The sequence below is a fragment of the Daphnia pulex genome, chromosome 10, assembly GCF_021134715.1.
Source record: "Daphnia pulex isolate KAP4 chromosome 10, ASM2113471v1".
NCBI classification, from domain to species: Eukaryota; Metazoa; Arthropoda; class Branchiopoda; order Diplostraca; family Daphniidae; genus Daphnia; species Daphnia pulex.
The window spans coordinates 9,871,491-9,890,974 of NC_060026.1; the positions used below are offsets into that span (position 1 = coordinate 9,871,491).

The 19,484-nt window shown below is 41.1% G+C and overlaps 35 non-coding genes across 35 annotated transcripts; 25 read left to right on the forward strand and 10 right to left on the reverse strand.

Moving 5' to 3' along the window:
* Positions 1–311: 311 nt before the first annotated feature.
* On the reverse strand, positions 312–383 carry Trnaq-uug. The gene has a single exon. It is a non-coding gene; the product is annotated as a tRNA-Gln (tRNA).
* Positions 384–555: 172 nt separating this feature from the next.
* Positions 556–651, forward strand: Trnay-gua. The gene is made up of 2 exons: positions 556–592; positions 616–651. It is a non-coding gene; the product is annotated as a tRNA-Tyr (tRNA).
* A 236-nt stretch (positions 652–887) lies between these two features.
* On the forward strand, positions 888–959 carry Trnap-ugg. The gene has a single exon. It is a non-coding gene; the product is annotated as a tRNA-Pro (tRNA).
* Positions 960–1,029: 70 nt separating this feature from the next.
* Trnal-aag lies at positions 1,030–1,111 on the forward strand. The gene has a single exon. It is a non-coding gene; the product is annotated as a tRNA-Leu (tRNA).
* A 71-nt stretch (positions 1,112–1,182) lies between these two features.
* Trnar-ucg lies at positions 1,183–1,255 on the forward strand. The gene has a single exon. It is a non-coding gene; the product is annotated as a tRNA-Arg (tRNA).
* A 308-nt stretch (positions 1,256–1,563) lies between these two features.
* Positions 1,564–1,635, reverse strand: Trnap-cgg. The gene has a single exon. It is a non-coding gene; the product is annotated as a tRNA-Pro (tRNA).
* A 254-nt stretch (positions 1,636–1,889) lies between these two features.
* Trnaq-uug lies at positions 1,890–1,961 on the reverse strand. The gene has a single exon. It is a non-coding gene; the product is annotated as a tRNA-Gln (tRNA).
* A 170-nt stretch (positions 1,962–2,131) lies between these two features.
* Positions 2,132–2,227, forward strand: Trnay-gua. The gene is made up of 2 exons: positions 2,132–2,168; positions 2,192–2,227. It is a non-coding gene; the product is annotated as a tRNA-Tyr (tRNA).
* A 377-nt stretch (positions 2,228–2,604) lies between these two features.
* On the forward strand, positions 2,605–2,686 carry Trnal-aag. Its single transcript has one exon. It is a non-coding gene; the product is annotated as a tRNA-Leu (tRNA).
* A 71-nt stretch (positions 2,687–2,757) lies between these two features.
* On the forward strand, positions 2,758–2,830 carry Trnar-ucg. Its single transcript has one exon. It is a non-coding gene; the product is annotated as a tRNA-Arg (tRNA).
* Positions 2,831–3,310: 480 nt separating this feature from the next.
* Positions 3,311–3,382, reverse strand: Trnaq-uug. Its single transcript has one exon. It is a non-coding gene; the product is annotated as a tRNA-Gln (tRNA).
* A 171-nt stretch (positions 3,383–3,553) lies between these two features.
* On the forward strand, positions 3,554–3,649 carry Trnay-gua. The gene is made up of 2 exons: positions 3,554–3,590; positions 3,614–3,649. It is a non-coding gene; the product is annotated as a tRNA-Tyr (tRNA).
* A 404-nt stretch (positions 3,650–4,053) lies between these two features.
* Positions 4,054–4,135, forward strand: Trnal-aag. The gene has a single exon. It is a non-coding gene; the product is annotated as a tRNA-Leu (tRNA).
* Positions 4,136–4,206: 71 nt separating this feature from the next.
* On the forward strand, positions 4,207–4,279 carry Trnar-ucg. The gene has a single exon. It is a non-coding gene; the product is annotated as a tRNA-Arg (tRNA).
* A 480-nt stretch (positions 4,280–4,759) lies between these two features.
* Positions 4,760–4,831, reverse strand: Trnaq-uug. Its single transcript has one exon. It is a non-coding gene; the product is annotated as a tRNA-Gln (tRNA).
* A 171-nt stretch (positions 4,832–5,002) lies between these two features.
* Positions 5,003–5,098, forward strand: Trnay-gua. Its single transcript has 2 exons — positions 5,003–5,039; positions 5,063–5,098. It is a non-coding gene; the product is annotated as a tRNA-Tyr (tRNA).
* A 236-nt stretch (positions 5,099–5,334) lies between these two features.
* Trnap-ugg lies at positions 5,335–5,406 on the forward strand. Its single transcript has one exon. It is a non-coding gene; the product is annotated as a tRNA-Pro (tRNA).
* Positions 5,407–5,476: 70 nt separating this feature from the next.
* Trnal-aag lies at positions 5,477–5,558 on the forward strand. The gene has a single exon. It is a non-coding gene; the product is annotated as a tRNA-Leu (tRNA).
* A 71-nt stretch (positions 5,559–5,629) lies between these two features.
* Positions 5,630–5,702, forward strand: Trnar-ucg. The gene has a single exon. It is a non-coding gene; the product is annotated as a tRNA-Arg (tRNA).
* A 309-nt stretch (positions 5,703–6,011) lies between these two features.
* On the reverse strand, positions 6,012–6,083 carry Trnap-cgg. Its single transcript has one exon. It is a non-coding gene; the product is annotated as a tRNA-Pro (tRNA).
* A 343-nt stretch (positions 6,084–6,426) lies between these two features.
* On the forward strand, positions 6,427–6,522 carry Trnay-gua. The gene is made up of 2 exons: positions 6,427–6,463; positions 6,487–6,522. It is a non-coding gene; the product is annotated as a tRNA-Tyr (tRNA).
* Positions 6,523–6,965: 443 nt separating this feature from the next.
* Trnap-cgg lies at positions 6,966–7,042 on the forward strand. Its single transcript has one exon. It is a non-coding gene; the product is annotated as a tRNA-Pro (tRNA).
* Positions 7,043–7,107: 65 nt separating this feature from the next.
* On the forward strand, positions 7,108–7,189 carry Trnal-aag. The gene has a single exon. It is a non-coding gene; the product is annotated as a tRNA-Leu (tRNA).
* A 71-nt stretch (positions 7,190–7,260) lies between these two features.
* Positions 7,261–7,333, forward strand: Trnar-ucg. Its single transcript has one exon. It is a non-coding gene; the product is annotated as a tRNA-Arg (tRNA).
* A 308-nt stretch (positions 7,334–7,641) lies between these two features.
* Positions 7,642–7,713, reverse strand: Trnap-cgg. Its single transcript has one exon. It is a non-coding gene; the product is annotated as a tRNA-Pro (tRNA).
* A 100-nt stretch (positions 7,714–7,813) lies between these two features.
* Trnaq-uug lies at positions 7,814–7,885 on the reverse strand. Its single transcript has one exon. It is a non-coding gene; the product is annotated as a tRNA-Gln (tRNA).
* A 171-nt stretch (positions 7,886–8,056) lies between these two features.
* Positions 8,057–8,152, forward strand: Trnay-gua. Its single transcript has 2 exons — positions 8,057–8,093; positions 8,117–8,152. It is a non-coding gene; the product is annotated as a tRNA-Tyr (tRNA).
* Positions 8,153–8,388: 236 nt separating this feature from the next.
* Positions 8,389–8,460, forward strand: Trnap-ugg. The gene has a single exon. It is a non-coding gene; the product is annotated as a tRNA-Pro (tRNA).
* A 70-nt stretch (positions 8,461–8,530) lies between these two features.
* Trnal-aag lies at positions 8,531–8,612 on the forward strand. The gene has a single exon. It is a non-coding gene; the product is annotated as a tRNA-Leu (tRNA).
* Positions 8,613–8,683: 71 nt separating this feature from the next.
* Trnar-ucg lies at positions 8,684–8,756 on the forward strand. Its single transcript has one exon. It is a non-coding gene; the product is annotated as a tRNA-Arg (tRNA).
* A 308-nt stretch (positions 8,757–9,064) lies between these two features.
* Trnap-cgg lies at positions 9,065–9,136 on the reverse strand. Its single transcript has one exon. It is a non-coding gene; the product is annotated as a tRNA-Pro (tRNA).
* A 100-nt stretch (positions 9,137–9,236) lies between these two features.
* Trnaq-uug lies at positions 9,237–9,308 on the reverse strand. Its single transcript has one exon. It is a non-coding gene; the product is annotated as a tRNA-Gln (tRNA).
* A 171-nt stretch (positions 9,309–9,479) lies between these two features.
* Trnay-gua lies at positions 9,480–9,575 on the forward strand. The gene is made up of 2 exons: positions 9,480–9,516; positions 9,540–9,575. It is a non-coding gene; the product is annotated as a tRNA-Tyr (tRNA).
* A 237-nt stretch (positions 9,576–9,812) lies between these two features.
* Positions 9,813–9,884, forward strand: Trnal-uag. The gene has a single exon. It is a non-coding gene; the product is annotated as a tRNA-Leu (tRNA).
* Positions 9,885–9,954: 70 nt separating this feature from the next.
* On the forward strand, positions 9,955–10,036 carry Trnal-aag. Its single transcript has one exon. It is a non-coding gene; the product is annotated as a tRNA-Leu (tRNA).
* The last annotated feature ends 9,448 nt before the right edge of the window (positions 10,037–19,484 follow it).

Here is a 19,484-nt window from a genome sequence, read left to right on the forward strand (position 1 = left end):
CCTATCGTACGATCTCTATTCCCTATACCAAATTAAGCTGTGGTATTTCCTTAGGAAAAAACATTTGGGACTCGTGACTGTACCTTAGAACACATAATGTGTCTAATGGCAGGGATCGGTGCCAAAAGTAAAACAATTGGAGCCCATCCGGGAATTGAACCCGGGATCACTTACACCCGAAGCAAGTATCATACTACTAGACCAATGAGCCCTATTATCTTTCATTATTGATTCGAAAATTATTTTATTATTATTACAATCCAAATGTCGTGCATAAAAATAAACACGATTGATAGAAATTGGATTAAAAAAGGTCCCACTGAGAATCGAACTCAAATTATCAGAGTCAAAGTCTGATGTGATAACCATTACACCATGGAACCTTCCAACGGATGTCACCAGCACTGCTACTACAATGTAAATTTGTCGTAAAATTTGGTGGAATTTAGTGCCATGTGCTGATTCCTTCAACTCAGTGATTTCGATGATTTAAAACATGATCTTTTGGTGCATGTTAATGGAGTATATAGCGATGTTCAACGGAAAAAAAAACAACCTTCGATAGCTCAGTTGGTAGAGCGGTGGACTGTAGTGACACGATGTAAAATGCAAGGAATCCATAGGTCGCTGGTTCAACTCCGGCTCGAAGGAGAGCACTTGTGATTACGCATTGAGTGGGCAACAGAAAATAGATAAAGCTGATATTCATGTATATTCAAAATAGAATGTAGTAATGGAAAATCCAACATGTACTATTGGGGTACGCATATCTACAACGGAAAGTTGACAACATCACCGTGTAAATATGAAATGTATAGCACAAAAATGGGACACAATTAATGGTTAGTAATTGTAGCCGGCAACAAACGGTGTTAGAAATGTTGCGTGGCTCATTGGTCTAGTGTTATGATTCTTGCTTTGGGTGTAAGAGACCCCGGGTTCAAATCCCGGATGAGCCCCTAAAATATTTAAGCTGAGATGGTAAACCTCTTATTGTATTATTTAGATGAATGTTAACATTGCAAACGTGGTAGCGTGGCCGAGCGGTCCAAGGCGCTGGTTTAAGGCACCAGTCTCTTCGGGGGCATGGGTTCGAATCCCATCGCTGCAAACGTCAATTTTGCTCAAACTGTTGTAGCATAGCAAGGAATCGATAATTGTGCACTTACGGGTATCGTTAATGGTCGTGTGGCCTAATGGATAAGGCGTCGGACTTCGGATCCGAAGATTGCAGGTTCGAGTCCTGCTACGATCACTCGCAAACGGTTATTTTGGCTATTTCGAAATGCGCGCGCGAAAAGTTACAAACAAAGAATTAGCAATCCATTTGCAATTGCTCCTGGTTGTAAGCCAAAGTACACATCAAAGAGAACATCCGAGGTTCCCGCCCAAAAAATTGGTCTAAGGAGTGGAATCAATGAATCCCTATCGTACGATCTCTATTCCCTATACCAAATTAAGCTGTGGTATTTCCTTAGGAAAAAACATTTGGGACTCGTGACTGTACCTTAGAACACATGATGTGTCTAATGGCAGGGATCGGTGCCAAAAGTAAAACAATTGGGGCCCATCCGGGAATTGAACCCGGGATCACTTACACCCGAAGCAAGTATCATACTACTAGACCAATGAGCCCTATTATCTTTCATTATTGATTCGAAAATTATTTTATTATTATTACAATCCAAATGTCTCAATCCAAAAAGTAAAACAATTGGGGCCCATTTGGGAATTGAACCCGGGATCACTTACACCCGAAGCAAGTATCATACTACTAGACCAATGAGCCCTATTATCTTTCATTATTGATTCGAAAATTATTTTATTATTATTACAATCCAAATGTCGTGCATAAAAATAAACACGATTGATAGAAATTGGATTAAAAAAGGTCCCACTGAGAATCGAACTCAGATTATCAGAGTCAAAGTCTGATGTGATAACCATTACACCATGGAACCTTCCAACGGATGTCACCAGCACTGCTACTACAATGTAAATTTGTCGTTAAATTTGGTGGAATTTAGTGCCATGTGCTGATTACTTCAACTCAGTGATTTCGATGATTTAAAACATGATCTTTTGGTGCTGTTAATGGAGTATATTGCGATGTTCGACGGAAAGAAAACAACCTTCGATAGCTCAGTTGGTAGAGCGGTGGACTGTAGTGACACGATGTAAAATGCAAGGAATCCATAGGTCGCTGGTTCAACTCCGGCTCGAAGGAGAGCACTTGTGATTACGCATTGAGTGGGCAACAGAAAATAGATAAAGCTGATAGTCATGTATATTCAAAATAGAGTGTAGTAGTGGAAAATCCAACATGTACTATTGGGGTACGCATATCTACAACGGAAAGTTGACAACATCACCGTGTAAATATGAAATGTATAGCTCAAAAATGGGACACAATTAATGGTTAGTAATTGTAACCGGCAACAAACGGTGTTAGAAAAGTTGTGTGGACATGGTCTAGTGGTATGATTCTTGCTTTGGGTGTAAGAGGCCTCGGGTTCAAATCCCGGATGAGCCCCTACAATATTTCAGCTGAGATGGTAAACCTGTTATTTGTATTATTTAGATGAATGTTAACATTGCAAACGTGGTAGCGTTGCCGAGCGGTCCAAGGCGCTGGTTTAAGGCACCAGTCTCTTCGGGGGCATGGGTTCGAATCCCATCGCTGCCAACGTCAATTTTGCTCAAACTGTTGTAGCATAGCAAGGAATCGATGATTGTGCACTTACGGGCAACGTTAATGGTCGTGTGGCCTAATGGATAAGGCGTCGGACTTCGGATCCGAAGATTGCAGGTTCGAGTCCTGCTACGATCACTCGCAAACGGTTATTTTGGCTATTTCGAAATGCGCGCGCGAAAAGTTACAAACAAAGAATTAGCAATCCATTTGCAATTGCTCCTGGTTGTAAGCCAAAGTACACATCAAAGAGAACATCCGAGGTTCCCGCCCAAAAAATTGGTCTAAGGAGTGGAATCAATGAATCCCTATCGTACGATCTCTATTCCCTATACCAAATTAAGCTGTGGTATTTCCTTAGGAAAAAACATTTGGGACTCGTGACTGTACCTTAGAACACATAATGTGTCTAATGGCAGGGATCGGTGCCAAAAGTAAAACAATTGGAGCCCATCCGGGAATTGAACCCGGGATCACTTACACCCGAAGCAAGTATCATACTACTAGACCAATGAGCCCTATTATCTTTCATTATTGATTCGAAAATTATTTTATTATTATTACAATCCAAATGTCGTGCATAAAAATAAACACGATTGATAGAAATTGGATTAAAAAAGGTCCCACTGAGAATCGAACTCAAATTATCAGAGTCAAAGTCTGATGTGATAACCATTACACCATGGAACCTTCCAACGGATGTCACCAGCACTGCTACTACAATGTAAATTTGTCGTTAAATTTGGTGGAATTTAGTGCCATGTGCTGATTCCTTCAACTCAGTGATTTCGATGATTTAAAACATGATCTTTTGGTTCATGTTAATGGAGTATATTGCGATGTTCAACGGAAAAAAAACAACCTTCGATAGCTCAGTTGGTAGAGCGGTGGACTGTAGTGACACGATGTAAAATGCAAGGAATCCATAGGTCGCTGGTTCAACTCCGGCTCGAAGGAGAGCACTTGTGATTACGCATTGAGTGGGCAACAAAAAATAGATAAAGCTGATGGTCATGTATATTCAAAATAGAGTGTAGTAATGGAAAATCCAATATGTACTATTGGGGTACGCATATCTACAACGGAAAGTTGACAACATCACCGTGTAAATATGAAATGTATAGCTCAAAAATGGGACACAATTAATGGCTAGTAATTGCAGCCGGCAACAAACGGTGTTAGAAAAGTTGTGTGGCTCATTGGTCTAGTGGTATGATTCTTGGTTTGGGTGTAAGAGGGGGCCTCTTACCCTGATTTGAACCCTATCCGGGTTCAAATCCCGGATGAGCCCCTACAATATTTCAGCTGAGATGGTAAACCTCTTATTGTATTAATTAGATGAATGTTAACCTTGCAAACGTGGTAGCGTGGCCGAGCGGTCCAAGGCGCTGGTTTAAGGCACCAGTCTCTTCGGGGGCATGGGTTCGAATCCCATCGCTGCAAACGTCAATTTTGCTCAAACTGTTGTAGCATAGCAAGGAATCGATGATTGTGCACTTACGGGCAACGTTAATGGTCGTGTGGCCTAATGGATAAGGCGTCGGACTTCGGATCCGAAGATTGCAGGTTCGAGTCCTGCTACGATCACTCGCAAACGGTTATTTTGGCTATTTCGAAATGCGCGCGCGAAAAGTTACAAACAAAGAATTAGCAATCCATTTGCAATTGCTCCTGGTTGTAAGCCAAAGTACACATCAAAGAGAACATCCGAGGTTCCCGCCCAAAAAATTGGTCTAAGGAGTGGAATCAATGAATCCCTATCGTACGATCTCTATTCCCTATACCAAATTAAGCTGTGGTATTTCCTTAGGAAAAAACATTTGGGACTCGTGACTGTACCTTAGAACACATAATGTGTCTAATGGCAGGGATCGGTGCCAAAAGTAAAACAATTGGAGCCCATCCGGGAATTGAACCCGGGATCACTTACACCCGAAGCAAGTATCATACTACTAGACCAATGAGCCCTATTATCTTTCATTATTGATTCGAAAATTATTTTATTATTATTACAATCCAAATGTCGTGCATAAAAATAAACACGATTGATAGAAATTGGATTAAAAAAGGTCCCACTGAGAATCGAACTCAAATTATCAGAGTCAAAGTCTGATGTGATAACCATTACACCATGGAACCTTCCAACGGATGTCACCAGCACTGCTACTACAATGTAAATTTGTCGTTAAATTTGGTGGAATTTAGGGCCATGTGCTGATTCCTTCAACTCAGTGATTTCGATGATTTAAAACATGATCTTTTGGTGCATGTTAATGGAGTATATTGCGATGTTCGACAGAAAGAAAACAACCTTCGATAGCTCAGTTGGTAGAGCGGTGGACTGTAGTGACACGATGTAAAATGCAAGGAATCCATAGGTCGCTGGTTCAACTCCGGCTCGAAGGAGAGCACTTGTGATTACGCATTGAGAGGGCAACAGAAAATAGATAAAGCTGATAGTCATGTATATTCAAAATAGAGTGTAGTAATGGAAAATCCAACATGTACTATTGGAGTACGCATATCTACAACGGAAAATTGACAACATCACCGTGTAAATATGAAATGTATAGCTCAAAAATGGGACACAATTAATGGTTAGTAATTGTAGCCGGCAACAAACGGTGTTAGAAAAGTTGTGTGGCTCATTGGTGTAGTGGTATGATTCTTGCTTTGGGTGTAAGAGGCCCCGGGTTCAAATCCCGGATGAGCCCCTACAATATTTCAGCTGAGATGGTAAACCTCTTATTGTATTAATTAGATGAATGTTAACATTGCAAACGTGGTAGCGTGGCCGAGCGGTCCAAGGCGCTGGTTTAAGGCACCAGTCTCTTCGGGGGCATGGGTTCGAATCCCATCGCTGCAAACGTCAATTTTGCTCAAACTGTTGTAGCATAGCAAGGAATCGATGATTGTGCACTTACGGGTAACGTTAATGGTCGTGTGGCCTAATGGATAAGGCGTCGGACTTCGGATCCGAAGATTGCAGGTTCGAGTCCTGCTACGATCACTCGCAAACGGTTATTTTGGCTATTTCGAAATGCGCGCGCGAAAAGTTACAAACAAAGAATTAGCAATCCATTTGCAATTGCTCCTGGTTGTAAGCCAAAGTACACATCAAAGAGAACATCCGAGGTTCCCGCCCAAAAAATTGGTCTAAGGAGTGGAATCAATGAATCCCTATCGTACGATCTCTATTCCCTATACCAAATTAAGCTGTGGTATTTCCTTAGGAAAAAAAAATTTGGGACTCGTGACTGTACCTTAGAACACATGATGTGTCTAATGGCAGGGATCGGTGCCAAAAGTAAAACAATTGGGGCCCATCCGGGAATTGAACCCGGGATCACTTACACCCGAAGCAAGTATCATACTACTAGACCAATGAGCCCTATTATCTTTCATTATTGATTCGAAAATTATTTTATTATTATTACAATCCAAATGTCGTGCATAAAAATAAACACGATTGATAGAAATTGGATTAAAAAAGGTCCCACTGAGAATCGAACTCAGATTATCAGAGTCAAAGTCTGATGTGATAACCATAACACCATGGAACATTCTAACGGATGTCACCAGCACTGCTACTACAATGTAAATTTGTCGTTAAATTTGGTGGAATTTAGTGCCATGTGCTGATTCCTTCAACTCAGTGATTTCGATGATTTAAAACATGATCTTTTGGTGCATGTTAATAAAGTATATTGCGATGTTCGACGGGAAGAAAACAACCTTCGATAGCTCAGTTGGTAGAGCGGTGGACTGTAGTGACACGATGTAAAATGCAAGGAATCCATAGGTCGCTGGTTCAACTCCGGCTCGAAGGAGAGCACTTGCGATTACGCATTGAATGGGCATCAGAAAATAGATAAAGCTGATAGTCATGTATATTCAAAATAGAGTGTAGTAATGGAAAACCCAACATGTACAGTATCGTCCAAAAAAATCCGAACACCATGGTCTCTTTCTTTATTTAAAAAAAATATTTCTGCATTTTTTTCTTAATTATAATAAATGAACTTTGTAAAACAATTAATTCTACACATAATATGAAGTCTTGAAAGTTAAAAACGAAGAATCTACATTAAACTGGGCTTTTGAAAAAGGGGTGCGTTCGGATTTTTTTGGACGATACTGTACTATTGGGGTACGCATATCTACAACGGAAAGTTGACAACATCACCGTGTAAATATGAAATGTATAGCTCAAAAATGGGACACAATTAATGGTTAGTAATTGTAGCCGGCAACAAACGGTGTTAGTCTAGTGGTCTCATTGGTCTAGTGGTATGATTCTTGCTTCGGGTGTAAGAGGCCCCGGGTTCAAATCCCGGATGAGCCCCTACAATATTTCAGCTGAGATGGTAAACCGCTTATTGTATTATTTAGATGAATGTTAACATTGCAAACGTGGTAGCGTGGCCAAGCGGTCCAAGGCGCTGGTTTAAGGCACCAGTCTCTTCGGGGGCATGGGTTCGAATCCCATCGCTGCCAACGTCAATTTTGCTCAAACTGTTGTAGCATAGCAAGGAATCGATCATTGTGCACTTACGGGCAACGTTAATGGTCGTGTGGCCTAATGGATAAGGCGTCGGACTTCGGATCCGAAGATTGCAGGTTCGAGTCCTGCTACGATCACTCGCAAACGGTTATTTTGGCTATTTCGAAATGCGCGCGCGAAAAGTTACAAACAAAGAATTAGCAATCCATTTGCAATTGCTCCTGGTTGTAAGCCAAAGTACACATCAAAGAGAACATCCGAGGTTCCCGCCCAAAAAATTGGTCTAAGGAGTGGAATCAATGAATCCCTATCGTACGATCTCTATTCCCTATACCAAATTAAGCTGTGGTATTTCCTTAGGAAAAAACATTTGGGACTCGTGACTGTACCTTAGAACACATGATGTGTCTAATGGCAGGGATCGGTGCCAAAAGTAAAACAATTGGGGCCCATCCGGGAATTGAACCCGGGATCACTTACACCCGAAGCAAGTATCATACTACTAGACCAATGAGCCCTATTATCTTTCATTATTGATTCGAAATTTTTTTTATTATTATTACAATCCAAATGTCGTGCATAAAAATAAACACGATTGATAGAAATGGGATTAAAAAAGGTCCCACTGAAAATCGAACTCAGATTATCAGAGTCAAAGTCTGATGTGATAACCATTACACCATGGAACCTTCCAACGGATGTCACCAGCACTGCTACTATAATGTAAATTTGTCGTTAAATTTGGTGGAATTTAGGGCCATGTGCTGATTCCTTCAACTCAGTGATTTCGATGATTTAAAACATGATCTTTTGGTGCATGTTAATGGAGTATATTGCGATGTTCGACGGAAAGAAAACAACCTTCGATAGCTCAGTTGGTAGAGCGGTGGACTGTAGTGACACGATGTAAAATGCAAGGAATCCATAGGTCGCTGGTTCAACTCCGGCTCGAAGGAGAGCACTTGTGATTACGCATTGAGTGGGCAACAGAAAATAGATAAAGCTGATATTCATGTATATTCAAAATAGAGTGTAGTAATGGAAAATCCAACATGTACTATTGGGGTACGCATATCTACAACGGTAAGTTGACAACATCACCGTGTAAATATGAAATGTATAGCTCAAAAATGGGACACAATTAATGGTTAGTAATTGTAGCCGGCAACAAACGGTGTTAGAAAAGTTGCGTGGCTCATTGGTCTAGTGGTATGATTCTTGCTTTGGGTGTAAGAGGCCCCGGGTTCAAATCCCGGATGAGCCCCTACAAAATTTCAGCTGAGATGGTAAACCTCTTATTGTATTATTTAGATGAATGTTAACATTGCAAACGTGGTAGCGTGGCCGAGCGGTCCAAGGCGCTGGTTTAAGGCACCAGTCTCTTCGGGGGCATGGGTTCGAATCCCATCGCTGCCAACGTCAATTTTGCTCAAACTGTTGTAGCATAGCAAGGAATCGATTTTTGTGCACTTACGGGCAACGTTAATGGTCGTGTGGCCTAATGGATAAGGCATCGGACTTCGGATCCGAAGATTGCAGGTTCGAGTCCTGCTACGATCACTCGCAAACGGTTATTTTGGCTATTTCGAAATGCGCGCGCGAAAAATTACAAACAAAGAATTAGCAATCCATTTGCAATTGCTCCTGGTTGTAAGCCAAAGTACACATCAAAGAGAACATCCGAGGTTCCCGCCCAAAAAATTGGTCTAAGGAGTGGAATCAATGAATCCCTATCGTACGATCTCTATTCCCTATACCAAATTAAGCTGTGGTATTTCCTTAGGAAAAAACATTTGGGACTCGTGACTGTACCTTAGAACACATGATGTGTCTAATGGCAGGGATCGGTGCCAAAAGTAAAACAATTGGGGCCCATCCGGGAATTGAACCCGGGATCACTTACACCCGAAGCAAGTATCATACTACTAGACCAATGAGCCCTATTATCTTTCATTATTGATTCGAAATTTTTTTTATTATTATTACAATCCAAATGTCGTGCATAAAAATAAACACGATTGATAGAAATGGGATTAAAAAAGGTCCCACTGAAAATCGAACTCAGATTATCAGAGTCAAAGTCTGATGTGATAACCATTACACCATGGAACCTTCCAACGGATGTCACCAGCACTGCTACTACAATGTAAATTTGTCGTTAAATTTGGTGGAATTTAGGGCCATGTGCTGATTCCTTCAACTCAGTGATTTCGATGATTTAAAACATGATCTTTTGGTGCATGTTAATGGAGTATATTGCGATGTTCGACAGAAAGAAAACAACCTTCGATAGCTCAGTTGGTAGAGCGGTGGACTGTAGTGACACGATGTAAAATGCAAGGAATCCATAGGTCGCTGGTTCAACTCCGGCTCGAAGGAGAGCACTTGTGATTACGCATTGAGTGGGCAACAGAAAATAGATAAAGCTGATAGTCATGTATATTCAAAATAGAGTGTAGTAATGGAAAATTCAACATGTACTATTGGGGTACGCATATCTACAACGGAAAGTTGACAACATCACCGTGTAAATATGAAATGTATAGCTCAAAAATGGGACACAATTAATGGTTAGTAATTGTAGCCGGCAACAAACGGTGTTTAAAAAAGTTGCGTGGCTCATTGGTCTAGTGGTATGATTCTTGCTTTAGGTGTAAGAGGCCCCGGGTTCAAATCCCGGATGAGCCCCTACAATATTTCAGCTGAGATGGTAAACCTCTTATTGTATTATTTAGATGAATGTTAACATTGCAAACGTGGTAGCGTGGCCGAGCGGTCCAAGGCGCTGGTTTAAGGCACCAGTCCCTTCGGGGGTATGGGTTCGAATCCCATCGCTGCCAACGTCAATTTTGTTCAAACTGTTGTAGCATAGCAAGGAATCGATGATTGTGCACTTACGGGCAACGTTAATGGTCGTGTGGCCTAATGGATAAGGCGTCGGACTTCGGATCCGAAGATTGCAGGTCTAGTCCTGCTACGATCACTCGCAAACGGTTATTTTGGCTATTTCGAAATGCGCGCGCGAAAAGTTACAAACAAAGAATTAGCAATCCATTTGCAATTGTTGATTACTAGAGGATCGCGAAGCGATCCGAAGAGTAATCAGGATTACACGAGAAAAGAGAAGTGAGACCCTAAGGGTGTAGACACGATGTATTTAGGGATTTAGCTCATACAAAAAAACAAAAGAAGGCTACCTCGGCCCGGACAACGCCCCCAATACTCAGACATTTAGCGAATGGGAAACAAAAATTTAGGCAATAAAACATCAGCGTTGGCCGGACAATAAGGTGGAGGAGTAGGAAAAACAACCAGAGAGCCGGAAGTCTGCCGGGTGAAAAACAAAAAATAAACAAACGTGAACATAAAGGACCTGGGGAGAAAAAACCTGGAAACCAGGAAAAAACCAAGCCAAGAATTCTTCAGATGAAGGACGGCTAATTCTTGTGACGTTGAACAGACAATATAAGGCCGGGACTAGTTTTGCCCGTTCTTCCTTCCACCTGCGTTATTGGTCTTTCTGAACTGAAACCTGGAATCGGCAGTTGACAAAATTAATAATAAGAAACCGAAACAAAAAAACAGCATCACAACAGAAAAGAAATCACGGGAGGGCGGTGGGAGGAGACCCTTAGGGTCTCACTTCTCTTTTCTCGTGTAATCCTGATTACTCTTCGGATCGCTTCGCGATCCTCTAGTAATCAACAATTACACTTCGAAACGTTACGTTTCGACCCTAAGGGTGACTTCAAAGCGTGATGCACTTAGATTGAGTTGATTAACACAGCCGCTTCTACTTACGGAACTGATTCCCTTCTGTAGAATCTACTAAAGGTCGATTCGGCCGCCCAACATCCCGCGTGTAGAATCGCATCGATAGAAAGACCTGAGGTCGCGGCTTTTGAAGCCGCCGCACCCCTAGTTGAATGCGCACCGAACACTGACGTGTCAACTCCGGCGGATCCTATGAAACACTTAATCCAACGGCTGATCGTATTGGACGAAACTTCACGGAATGGAGAAACTAACAGAATAAAAACATGAGTAGGCGCCGAGACGGCCCGGCTGTTCACTGTACGCTCCACATAAGATTCGAGAGCGCATACCGGGCAACATAATTCCTCCTCTAAGTGGGAAATAAACACTTCTTGCAGAGCACCGTTGTGTTGAGCCTAGAAAGGACAAATTTAACGCCGGATTCCGAAAAAATCAATGAATTAGTGGAGATTGCCGCTATCTCCGAAACACGCAAAAGAGACGCCAATGCCACAAGAGTAACTGTCTTGAGGGATAGATTTTTAATGGACAACCGAGAATTTTCACCTAGCACTGACACGAAACGAACGACCAGCTCCGGATCCCAAATGGAATTATACTTCGGTTTAGGGGGATTAATGTTATAACAGCCACTCATTAAACTTTTCACCAGAGGGTGCTGGCCGATTGGGTGGTTGTCAATGTGCGGGAGGGTGCTGGACAGCATGGAACGGTGGACATTAATGGTGCTATAGGCCTTTCCTTCCGTATGAAGCGAGGCCAAAAATTCCAAAACGGAACTTAAAGGAGGCGACAGGGGATTCTCACTCCTTCGAAGGCACCAATCGACCCAATTTCGCCAAGCCGACCCGTAAGCTGCGTGAGTGGCCGGACGGTTGCCGGCCAAGAGAATGTCGACCAACGGCTTCGAAAATCCTTGCAAATGGAAGGATTCCCGGATAATTTCCAGGCGGCTAGCCGGAGCGATCCCGTCGACAGAAGTGGGTGGGGAATTCCGAGCGGAGAGACTAGGAGAGACGACGTCGGCTTCAGTATAAGGGGAACGTCGCAAACCAGCTCCAGGAGAACCGGAAACCACGGCTGAGTCGGCCACACTGGGCAAACCAGAACAATGTTAGCTCTTTCCCTGGAAATTTTTTCAAGACATTTGAAAATAAGGGCAAATGGGGGGAAGGCATAGCCTGATAAACCCTTCCAGTTGCGAGCGCACGCATTGACACCCGCAGCGCCCGGTTGGGGGCCCCAAGAAATAAAATTTGGCAACTGCGCGTTCCACGACGAACTAAACAAATCCGTCCGCGAAGGAAACGTACCGTTGATGCGATCAAATGTATTTCGGCACAACATCCAGTCGCTGGAATCACTTTTTGAACGAGATTCTCTATCGGCCACCACGTTTAAGACACCAGCCAAGTGAACTGCCTCCACCGATAAGCGGCGGGACTCGCAAAATTCGGTCAAGCGAACGGCTGCTGTTGATAAAGCCAAGGAGCGCGTACCTCCATTTTTGTTAATGTAGCACACGGCGGTAGTGTTGTCGAGATACAAACGCACTGAAAGCTCCCGGGCCTCCCCAAGGAAAGACTCAAGCGCGAAAAGAGCGCCTAAGAGTTCTAGCTCGTTAATGTGCTTAGACGAATCCGACCGCGTCCAAGGACCCCGTGCCGTGATGCCATTACAAACTGCGCCCCAGCCCGATAATGAAGCGTCTGAACATATCTCCACATCCGGAACTTTTGGAAAAAATTGCTTCCCGTTAACGGAAGCTAAATTCTCCAGCCACCACTCCAGATCAGCCCTAGCGGCTAGCGGCAAGGCAAAACAAAACGATAAATTCCCCTGCGCTTTCTTAGATTCACTGATATAAAAGCGTTGCATACTCCGGTAATGAGATTGGGCGAAAGGAATAGTAGGTATCGCCCAATTAAAATTCCCCAAAATAGAGGCGATACTGCGTAACGACACCGTGTTAGCTTCCAGGGCCTTTTTACACATATCCCGGACCAAAATGACTCTTTTTTCTGGGAGCGCAAAGGACATATCAATTGAATTAACAACAATTCCCAGATACTCAATAACTTGGGTTGGGATAGCGACAGATTTTTCCCAATTAACTATAAAACCCAAACTCTCGAGCAAAGAAATGGCCACCGATAGATCGGAAAGAGCCCCCTCCCTCGTGCTGCTAAAAAACAAAAGGTCGTCTAAATAGATTACCAAACGAATTCCCCTTTTTCTAAGCCAAGCCACGACAACCTTCATTAATTTGGTGAAAACGCGGGGGGCAGGGGCAAGACCAAAGGCCATACAACGGAATTCAAAAATCCTGCCATTCCAAGAAAAACGAAGGAATTTACACAACGAATCGCGCACGCCCACTAAAAAATACGCATCCTTAAGGTCAATTTTAACCATAAAGTCCCCCTCCCTTAATAACGATCGTACCGAGTTCAAATTTTCCATCTTGAAATGTTCGTAACGGATGTAGCTGTTCAATGGACGCAAGTTTACAATAGGCCTAAACAAGCCGTCACCGCTTTTAGGAATGCAGAAAAAAGCGCAAACAAAGCCCGGAGACTTATCAAAAATCTCCACAACCGCTTTCTTCTGTAAAAGACTGTCGATTTCCGTACTACAAACAGCCGCCATCTTAGCCGACATGCCAATATCTCTCGGCCGGACGGTCTGAACCGGGACCAAAATAAAGTCGATATCCAACCCGTTGGAAATCGTATCTAAGACCCAAGGATCGTCAGTGATAGAGGCCCAAAAAGACGCAAACAACCGCAAGCGACCACCTACGCTTGGAGGTGGAGAGATGACGGGCAAAGAAGGGGAATTAATGAAGGACAACCTCGGCACATACCTTCTGTCGTTGCTGAAATTATTTTTCGGCCTCTGAAATCCATTTTTCTTTCCTTGGAAACCAAAATCGCGGAAGCCCTCGCTGCGCCGACTCTCAAAAGGTTGGCCAGCAGCCTGACCGTGGCGGGCCGGACGGAAATTCGGTTTTCTCCTGCCTCTTCCGAATGAACCGGGATCCGAGCCGCAATAGCTCTGTCAGCCGCATTAAGTGTGACGTCGTTCTGCGCTTCCTTAAGCTTACGTGACAGGAAAACGTCGGTGAACAAGAGCTCTCGAGCCTCCTTGCCCTCCGCGAATGCACTCTTTTCTTCCAGAAGAAATTCCAAGTGTGGCTCAACTTTTTTCACGTATGCCTCACGTCTTAGCTTGGTGATGTTGGCGTACGCTCGACCCCACTGCTGTAGGGATGCTTCCACTGTGCGCCTAATTCTAGCTTCCATCGGTGACGGCTCCTCCGTTTGACCGTCGCCAAAACTTCTCATCCGCGCAGCTAGTTCAATGAGTGGGGGAGCGATGTCCATAATTTTAAGTTGGATTTTTGTCAGCGCATCATCTTTAGTCTGGACCTCTTTAAGCATCGACGACCATCCACCACATCAACCTGGTAAACTTGGGCAAGAATTTTGTTGCCTTTTCTTTCTTCTTTGGCTTACGCCGCACTAACACCATTTAACCTGGTTTTAACGGCTTCATGACTTCACGACGCAAATCCGCCAATGCTTTCACTTTAGACTGTTTTTAAATTATGCGAATGTACACTTCTCTTCTTAAATCATATACATGACTGCGACCGATCCATTCGCCAGGAAAAAAACATTATCTAACGGCACCCTTTGTTTGCGGCCGAACACAACTTCAAACGGCATCTTCTCCGCCGTACTCTGCACTGAAGTGTTTATGGCAAAGTCTACTTCTTTTTGGTGCGTGTCTCATTCGTTGTGATCGGTTTTTACACAAGCTGCAATAGCCAATACTAGTGTCCGGTTAACTCGCTTGACCAAACCTGAAATGTGTGGATGCTCACCGGTGGCAAAAACCGTGTCTGATGCTCCATCCTTTCATTGCGTCAGCTGTAAACTTGGCGGTGAAAGCTGTACCTTGGTCTGAAATGATGCAAGCCAGACACTTGTGTGTGAACACCACATCATTCGTGAGGAATTCGACCAATTTCTCAGCTGTTGTGTCTGGAACGGCGGCTATCTCTACATACTAAGATAGGGCGTCTATGGCAACAATTATATGTTGATTCCCTCGTGTCGGTTTTTTAAAGGGGCCAAGATGGTCAACGACGACTGATTCAAAACAACTTGTTGGAGGTGGAATCGGGTAAATGAATTCAAATGGTTTACCGCTTTGGTGTTAATGTAACTGACAATAAAGGCAAGATAGAACATATTTACGAACATCAACTGATATTCAGGGCAACCTGTACCACTGCCAGACTCTCTGAAGTTTTTTCCACACACATATGACCTGCTGCTGGGACATCATGACAAAAATAAAGAACAGTATTACGTAAGGTGTTAAGGATAAAATTAAATATAAATTAAAATCAACGGGGTATGCAATTTCACTCGTTTCTCATTCTTCTACCTATCCAGAACTCAATTCATATTCAAAAGGAGATATTTTGAGCTACCAGACAACCCTATCGCTCATTTTAAATCCAATAAAAGTGGTTTGACTAAAAGTGTTGAACAATGACTTTTGAATCTACAGCTTATTTGTGGAAAGCATTTTTTAATGGTAAGTTCTATGAGCATTTTGTATACTATAGTATTTACGTGAAACACTATGCTTTCCATACTAAGGGAAGCAAAATGTGTTGAAAAAAACATCACGATTTTTCACTTAGCGTAGATGTCGGTTTTAATACTTCAAACAAGGAATGTAACAGATTTTTACGGAAACTAAAAAAAATGAAAAAAACTCATTGTTGTATGTATTGTATGTAAAGTTCATAACTCAAAATAGGTAAATTAACATAATTTTTTTCACTCTTATTAAAAAATTAATTTGTAAACAGAAATTACTCATTGACTGACGGTACAGAAACATTCCTTGCAGAAGTTGTCAAGGATAATTCTTTGATGACATCGCCATAAATTTTATTAAACAAACTATTTTTTCCTGAAATAGTAGATGATACATTTCCCAACGAGGTCCTTTCGCTTCAAAAAGAACTTCTATAAATTAAAATGGAGAGGGATGCTGAATGCTGGCCTTAGAAAGATTGAGACATTATCTGCAATGATAGAGGAGTTATCTTTTTCTAAAAGACCAAATTAAGGTTATTTGATCCAGTTAAAAACTTTAACTTGCTAAATCTGTGTTAGTTCAACTAACGATATTACTTTATGCTATACTAGACTAAATAGCTATGAGCAAAAAAGATAAGTCAAGCTGCCAATCGACCGATTGAAATAAAGGTTTTTTATCGGCATTACAATATCGAAGAAATAAAATACGGGATTCTATCAATTTTACATGTGCATCTTTTGAAAAAGAAATGCAAGATTATCACGTTGGAGGATAAGTTATTAGCATATTTTTTGTCTCAAAATTCTATATGTGTGCAGAATTAAGCTTTTTCTTTATCAACCGGTAAAATTACCATAATAGGAACAAACATTACAATTCCACACCTTGGTATGTCTCTGGTTCAATATGTATACCCGGTTATCTCCAAACCCCCCCTTTTCATCTTGCATGTTGATAGTAGATTCGTAGAAAAGTCAAATCGTTATCAGATTCTCACTCTTCTTTCTCGTCGACTAAGAATCCACTATCATCTTTACCCAAATCTCCACCCAAAAAAGGCCTTGCCGTGCTCTTTATGTCTGTATTATGAAATCGACATCAATCACCATTATGAGGAATAAGAATTTGGGGTTTTTACTTTCTGAAACGATTACTATAGATTCCTCAATCTGAACTGAACTCGGCCATTTTACCACCTTCGAGGAAGAGCAAGAAGACAGCGATGGGAATGAAGAACCGACTGAGTACACGACCGGTGCCGACATCACTGACTTTGGGTCGGAAAACGTAAATGACCATTCGTCAGGTTCAGATTCTTCTTCTTCTTTATTCTCCACTAACAACTCCACTCGCAATGGCCAACTATACTTCCGTTGAACATTCCCTTCCCAAACAAAAAATAAAATACCCAGTCATCTCCAAGATGATTAGATTGGTATGGAGGTTAGGTTAGTCCGTGATAATATTTAAAACTTTAAAAACTATTAGATATATCTCAAAAACTAGATTCGCTTCATACCAATGTACATTTGATGGAGTCAGAGGCTGGGGTCCTCACATATCAAGATTATGTAAAAGATGCCCCAATTTCCCACGAGGGAGGGTAATAAATTCCCATATAATTTTTCTCATTAAAAAGACTTCTTTGTTCGTTTGTTAACTAGACCCTATCAGAAAAATCTATGTTTTGGTCAAGCCATTGCGTAAGATAGCTGCCAAACCTGAACTCCCTTCCAGTAAGGTGGTGGAAGTACCCACTCCAGAAGATGGCGATAAATTAGGAAGGGTCAATAACGTCTAAAGCCACTACTTTTCTCAATTTTTTTAGAAGTTTGTTAAGTATTCTTTGATGTTAAGGAAATTTTGTTTACTCTGATTAGAAATGTTGGAACCAAACTGTGTTTTAGACCCCTGAGGTCATCACTTTTCACAGGTTTATCGCTTTCCACGGAATTTGTGTTAATGTTTATTTAAGCATGCCTTACTTCATACCTTTTTCCCAAAAATTGACTCTGTAAAAAAATATATAGAGTTCAAGCCAATGGGTTGGGCAACTGCAATCCCTCAACTCAGTTAGTTGTAAATACCCACTCCGGAAGCTTGCTACAAGATGGATATGGAAACTAGACAGACCCCCCTCCACCAAACAGTTGCGAAGTAAGTTTGCCTAACTGTTTAAATTGACTATGAACTCACAACAAATGAATTAAAATAAATATTCTGTTCAATCAATGAAACTACCCTTTTTTATAGCTCAAAGCAATATCTAGATATAAAAAAGGCAATTTAATCCTTATAAATATTCTTCTGGTATTCACAAAAAAACCTTTTTACCCTATGAATTTACCAACACAAAGTTATCTTGTCTATTAATTTTTGTATCCTTTAAAAGTAATAAGTCTTTCAAACAAAATCAAAGTACATCTCCTTTCTAAATTAAGATAGCATTAAAGTTTGAATTCCTACAGAAGTAAACGAAAAAACAATTTTGAAATTTGCAAGAAGGGGAGAGCGGGGTCACTCAGGACAAAACAATTATTTTCCCAATATCTCTTAAACTATACATAACTTTTGAAAACAAATAAATAAATTGTTGAACGCCCCAATATCTTTGTCCTCTAATTTTTTCATAAAGATCGAATCATTAGTTTTGCTGTAATAAAGCTTTAAAAAAAAATATGAGAAAAAAAAATTTCAGGGGGGGGGGGACCTGGACAGAGAGGGGGGTGATAAAAGACATGGTTATAACTCTAATGCTATTGCAAAACTATTGAAAATTATATTCTTAATAGTTACATTGGTCATTAAAGTAATATAATATGTAAAAAAAAAATAATAATAATATGTTATCAAACTTTGGTCTTTAATGCTTGGGGGTGGAATGGACAACGCAGCGCTGAAAATGTAAAAAGAGGAGGTGCTTAGAAAGTTTCAAGTATTGAATCACAAATAAAAGTAAAGATGGTTTTTTTTACAAAATTATGTTGTTTTTTTTTTACAAAAAAATGTTGAAATTTTTATAGCCTACTACTTTTGCAGTCCATTACTACCCCAAAAAACATGTCCAGTATTACCATACCAAAATATTTCCCACTATTACCAAATTTGAATGTTGGAAAAATAAAATCTTCTCGTTCGCATTCTTCAATGTGTTGACAGACAGGGTTTTTGAAGCAATTTGATTCTAGTAATTTGATTCTGGTATAACGTATCAAGGCAGGGTTAATTGGTTGTCCAGGTTGCGGTGGATAATATAAGGAGCGGTTTCTCTTCTGGATTGATCAGTTCCTCAATTTTTTGGTTAAGGTTTTCTATTTTCCTTGAGTAAATCAATGAACGAAATAGTGAACCTTTCATCGAATAAAAACAGTGGTTGAAACATTAAAAAAACAGTGGTTGAAGAACCGGTCACAGAAGAATTACCAGCAGCCGAAGAACCATTTACGGAAGAACCTGTCCCAGAACCAGAAGTTGTTGACGAACCTGTAGTAATCGAGGAACCAGAAAAACGTAAAAACGGTAGTGATTGAACCAATATGAGTTTCAGGTTTCATCATTTAAGTCGTTACGTCTGGGAGGTTTTGAGACATTTAGATTTCTTGATGCTGATTGTTGATTTAAGAGTGGAACGTGTGTTAGTCTGATAAGAATGGCGGTAACATTATTAAAATTCCAAGTGAAATACAAATTTTACCAAATATTTATTTGAATTGACACTATATCTTTCATCTCCTTACAATCCATTTATTCATCAGTTATTCATCAATAATGAGGACAAATCGTGACTGCAATCTTGTGAAGCTTATTTCGTGGGATTTGGTGGGATTTTGTAATTCTTCTCTTAAAAAAATTACAGAATCACTATCGGGGTGTCATCTTATGCAT